Raw genomic sequence first — 6145 nt, 5'->3', positions numbered from 1 at the left:
GAGTCGACTCGCCCCTCGCCGTCGTCGATATGCCTTCGGCGACCAAAAGACTCTGTCGGCACTGAGTCCCACGTGTAGACCCCTCCGCGACGACCCTCTGCCCGTGCTCTTCGACCTTTACGGGCCCGGGCTGCCTCGCACCATCACCGGCGACCGTCGCACGTTCCGCGCCCCGCTCTACTTGCCCGCTGCCATTTCCTCGACATCTGCCTCATCATTCTCTTCCTGCGCACGCTCCACGAGGGCCCGATCGCGCTGCCACCGTGCGGGCTGTGGCCCTGTATCAGGCACCATGGAAGGAATAGGAGCTAATGATCCCATCTGAGCCTGCTGGACTGATTGACTAAGCGAACAGCAGGATGAAGCTGAGCACATTGCAATTCTGGAACCAGAAAATCAAGGAGGACAAAAAGAAGCGGCAGGAGGCAAGAGGCACTAGTGGAGTCGCCGTCTCTGCTTTTAACAACTTCCTCGGTGACGATGATGAACAGAGCTGCGATGACGAGTACACCAACTTCATGAGCAACTTCTCCGTCGCTGATTCGGACGAGTTTCAACGGACAAACCGAGGAGGGGATCTCCGTCACGAGTTCCTGATCGACTCTGGTACACCCAACCATATAACTAACAACAAAGACCTCCTCACCAACTTTCGCGAGGCCACCGACACTGTAAGATACAGCACAGGAGGAGGCAAATCAAGCCCCGTCGAAGGGCATGGCACGATGGCCATCGACACCCTCGACAGCAAGCAGAACGTCATCAGCATCACCTGCTATGATGTCTCGTACATCAAAGACTACCCGACGACGCTTATTTCAGCCAGGCAGCTCCAACGCCAAGGACTCGGACTGGACTCGCTCAGGAACATGCTGTTCAACCCAGCCACTGGCTCAGAGATCCCACTTCAGGAGAAGGGTGGCCAGTATGCGGTGAACACCCTACATAGCACCACTTCCTTCTATCACTCCAAGAAGCAGAGAGCCGCGATGGTCAGCGACTCGAGGCTCTGGCACGAACGGCTGGCTCATGCCCACCCAGAGGCCATACAGCAGCTGCTATACAGCTGTACTGGAGTTGGGGTGAAAGGGCCAACAACATTCGAATGCGAGTCTTGCGGGGTAGCGAAATCCAAGAAGATTGTATCTCGGAGACAGCCAACGTACACGACGACGAATCCATTTGAGCGCGTTAACCTGGACTTCTTCAGCCCTGGGAAGTCGTATAACGGCATGGAGTCGTGCCTTGTAATAACGGACGCATATTCGGGGAAGATTGTTGTCAGGATTCTGCCTGCCAGAGCAGATGGCTTCCAGGCGTTTATTAACTTTGAGATGTTTCTCTGGAGACAGTACCATCTGGTCATTAAGGTCCTGAGAGTTGACTGGGACTCAGCACTACGCAGCAATCTGGTTACTTGGTCAGAAGAGCGCGGCATTCTCTTGGAGAGATCAGCCGCAAGGACACCAGAACAGAACGGTGCCGCAGAACGCAATGGAGGCACGATATTCACCATCGCAAGAACCCTTACCTCGGCTGCTAGGTTCCCGGAGGATTTGTGGCCAGAGGTGGTACAAACCGCTGCATATCTCCACAATCTCACGCCGAAGGGACGCCTACAGTGGGCGACACCAGAAGGAAGGCTGAACGACTGGCTCAACTCCAAGGGCCTTGCCGCTCGAACTACGGCTCCAGGCCTGGCTCACCTGCGAAGATACGGATGCAGGGCGTATCCTCTCACGGCAGACGCCCAAGGGGGACGTAACCGAAAGCAGAAGCTGGCTCCGAGAGCCCACATCGGCTATCTCTGTGGATACGATAGCAGCAACATATACAGAATCTGGGTTCTAGAGATGAAAGCAGTATTGAGGACAAGAGACGTGGGTTTCGATGAGTCCACAGTTTTCAAGGACGCCCAATCCCTAAAGCCAATTCTATAGGACGAATTCTAGGCTTTGGACGTGCCCGTTGCGGACGCCTAGAATCCTTTCAACTCGTCACTGGACATTGACGAGTTCGATGTTGCCACCATCGACCTGTTCGAGAAAGCCCGGACATTCCAACTTGGAGGAAAGATCAACGCGGAGATACTGCGACCCCGGGAAGGTCACACAGCCAGCAGAGATGATGTCCTGCCGTCACTACGTCCAACTCCAGAGACGGAGACTGGACAAGGCCAGCCAGCTGTCTCTGAGGGGGTGGAAGATGCCGTAATAGACACCATTCAAGGGGCTGAAGATGCTGTGGAAGACACGATCCCCGTGCCAGACACTATTCAAGTGACTGAAGAGGCTATTGAAGACACTATCGAAGTAGCTCGGAGCCCTGAATCAACACCTCAACACACACCAGCTGATCAAAGTTCAGCTGAAGACGAGACAGAGACTGTGGAGGCCCGACCATCAGTGGCACCAGCCCCACAGCCGTCGCCATCAACACAAATCCAAGGCACTCGAAGGAGCGCTAGAGACAGAAAGCCGTCACAGTTCAAAGACGGCACCCCCACCGACCAGGCTCTAGGAGCCCGCCGCAGCAAGAAAATGCCTCCATCATCACATTTGACCGTGGAATACTCATTCTTTCACACTCAGACTCCATCGAACAAGAAACCGCTTCTCCGAACAGATATGCCCGCGGAGCCAAGATCCTGGAAGGAGATGCTTCATTCTGATCACAAAAAGCAGTGGCTAGAAGCAAGCGTCCAGGAGGTCAACACCATTGAAAATATGGACACAATCGAGCAAGTCCCCTTCGAATCGGTCGACCAGGAAATACACAAGGTTCTCGGGTTGACCTGGGTCTGGAAATACAAGGTTGACTCCACCGGCTACGTGACCAAGTTCAAGGCCAGGCTCTGCGTACGAGGAGACCAACAGCCCAAGAATGAGATGGAAACATACGCGTCGACACTGGCAGCCAAGACGTTCAGAACGTTGATGGCCATCTGTGCAGAGTTTGACCTAGACACGCACCAGTTGGATGCCGTCAACGCCTTTCCAAATGCACACCTCGACGAGACAGTCTACGTCTGGGCCCCTCAGGGCTGGGATCTCATGCAGGAGATGCAACAGAAGAAGGGCGCTCCACAGAGGCGCACGATTTTCAAGCTGAAGAGAGCTTTGTACGGTTTGCGCCGATCACCGCTTCTCTGGCACAAGCTGCTGTCCGAGGCTATGCGGAAGATCGGCCTCGTGGCTCTCGAGGAAGATAACTGTGTCTTCATGGGCAGAGGCATGATCATGTTCTTCTACGTTGACGACATCATCCTCATGAACCGCAAAGAGGATCGCCAAGCGGCCGAAGAGCTGAAGAGCCAGCTCAAGTCTCTGTTCGAGATGCGAGAACTTGGCGAGGTCAGATGGTTCTTAGGCATCAGAGTGGTCAGAGATCGTAGCCAGCGCAAGCTCTGGCTGTCTCTGGAGAACTACATCACTGAAAAGATGAAGGACCTCAACCTCCAGCCATCCACCAGAGGTCATTTGACGCCTCTATCAACAGACCCAGCACCTGCTCCAAAGGATTACGAAGCCTCTGCTGAATCCATTCAACTATACCAACGCAAAATTGGTTCCATCAATTACGCAGCAACCACAACACGACCTGATGTGGCCAAAGCTGCCTCAAGACTTGCGGAGTCTCTGCTCAGGCCGACAGAACTCCATCACCTTGCAGCAGACCACTGTCTCCGCTACCTCTATCGCACAAGGACTCTCTCGCTGTCCTACGGAGGATCAGGAGACCATTCTACATCGCTGTATTGTGCGAGCGACGCATCATTCGGCGATGATCCCATCACCAGATTTAGTTCACAAGGATACACCACCATGCTCTTTGGAGGTCCAATTGACTGGAAAGCTACAAAGCAGCGATCCGTGGTCACTTCTAGCACCGAAGCTGAGCTGGTGGCCCTCAGTGTCGCAGCGAGGAACTACCTTGCCACTCTTCGTCTGATCAAGGAGCTTCAGCTACGTTTTCATGGCAAGGTTCCGATCCAGATGTTCTGTGATAACCGCCAAACGCTGCTGTTACTCACTAGTGAGAGGCCTCAAGCCACTACGAAGCTCAAGCATGTTGACATCCATCGTCTTTGGATCCGACAAACAGTCAGACAGGGGAAGATATCCGTGGACTGGATGAGCACTGACAAGATAGTGAGCGATGGGCTTACAAAGATTCTCCCGACTCAGAAGCATCAGAACTTCGTGAAGCTTCTGCAGATGGAGTGCGTACCAGCGGTCCACCAGTGAACAGCTTGCTCAATTTCGCCCACCTCTCCTAACACTTACACACATCCTTATTTGCTTCACAAGCACGATTTCCTTCATCTGCCTGAGAACGCCAACTGTTCCAAAGGCACCAAATTCTCTACCAAAAGCCGCCAACAGGCATCTGCCTGATCTTTCGTGGTTCAGATGGTCAGAGAGAGGCTCGCCTACCCATCTGAGGGGGTGTGTTGCCGATCAGGCAAGGTTCTGTTCTGTGACCCAGGAGTACTTTCATCCCAAATGTGGAGTCCTCATTTGATGCATTTGTTCTGTCGTTATCGCCCCGGTAAGACTCCTTACCGATGCTGGATCTGACCAATTACCTTCGTTTGGACTTCTGGAAGTCTCCTTTTGTACCTTAACAACAATCAATCCACTTTGTTCAATTCCGTGGTGACACAAGCGCCGTCCTACGACTAGGGCGTAATTCAATACTGGCCGTGTCACAGGAGTGGGCAGTCCAGTTGCACGGATAGATCCATTAGCAATCTACCAATTCAGGCACAACCCTCACGTCTCACATGGAAAAGCACACATTGCCTTCAGTGACGTAGGCGCTGCTGGTTCATGCGCCCGCCTGCTTCAGTCAGCATGAGGTGACACGAAACGACGGAGAGGCAGATCTCCTCCTGGAGGCCGTCGATGTCCGCTGTGGACGCCGAGCACAAGTCTTCGTGTTCTTGCTGCCAGTACGTGATGCCGCCGCGCAGGTTTTCGAACCGCCTGCTTGATGCCGCCTTCTTTATAGCCATGGCCAACCCGCCGCGGTCCCCGCATATCGCACGCTGCACGTCGCACGCCGTTCGCTGGCCTGCACACACCCGCTCCTGGGATAGACCGTCATCGTCCAGGCCCGCGCGGCTACGAGATCGACTCACCAGGCATGCTGGGCCTACTGCAGTGGCGTCCCTGTGTGCGTGCGTGGCCGACCAGTTTCACCACGCGCTCTGTCTAGTATGCTACGTCTACGCATGACTTTTCGCGCGTTTCATTTCGGTGTTCTCATAGTTGATTTTTAAATTCTAGCAATGAACATCTCTGGATTAAGGTTGCCAAGAATCAACAACAATCAGTGTGGAGACTGTCAGTTTTCATGTTAGGATTTGACTTTTCGTCTCAAGCGATGCACACGATATATAAGAACCCTACAAGGTTCAGATGCATTCATATTTGGCTCTGCAGTTTTCACGATGGCCGATGAAGGCTTGTATGCCACTTGGAATGATCTCATGAGCCTTGACCCCCCATCACCAGAGAATTATAACGAATATTCCCGTCACCACGATGAAGGAATGCAATCACTACCCCCATATATCAAAACCGCATATGTTGAAAATTTGACCTGGCCTGATTACAGAAATATTCTCAAAACTGAAGGGCGCAGCACGTTTAACTCATGGATGTTGCTGATCCAAACTTGTCCATCAGCAGAACATGCTATTCATAGCAATCGATCCATCGAAACTGCTTTCAAGGAAGTGGACCAAGTCATCACCAACAGTCCAGACACAAGTTTGTTACAAAGATGCGCCTACATTCATCTGGCTCAGTTAATGTCTCATGTTACAAAAGTAATGAGAGTGAGGCGTCAAACTGGAACACTTCAAGGCAGAACTGGTAGAGGAGACGCCAGCAATGCGCTTGACACCTACATGCAGGCCCAGCCTTTGTCAGAACACTCAGTAACCTTAAGAACACTATTAAGGAGGCGAATTCGCATTGGCAGAAGATACTCAGCCATTACGAAGGCATCGCTGCTACTAGTTCTGATGTTCGGAGCCAAGGTAGATTCTCTAATGCAGGTAACTTGCGCTCAAAGTTCTTCTTGCACTGATACATTCCCAGCAAAGACTTTTCCGTAACACAGAGAGCTTTGTCAG

Source organism: Verticillium dahliae, genomic scaffold, assembly GCF_000150675.1.
Source record: "Verticillium dahliae VdLs.17 supercont1.9 genomic scaffold, whole genome shotgun sequence".
In the NCBI taxonomy this organism is placed as follows: domain Eukaryota; kingdom Fungi; phylum Ascomycota; class Sordariomycetes; order Glomerellales; family Plectosphaerellaceae; genus Verticillium; species Verticillium dahliae.
This window is presented reverse-complemented; position numbering follows the sequence as displayed.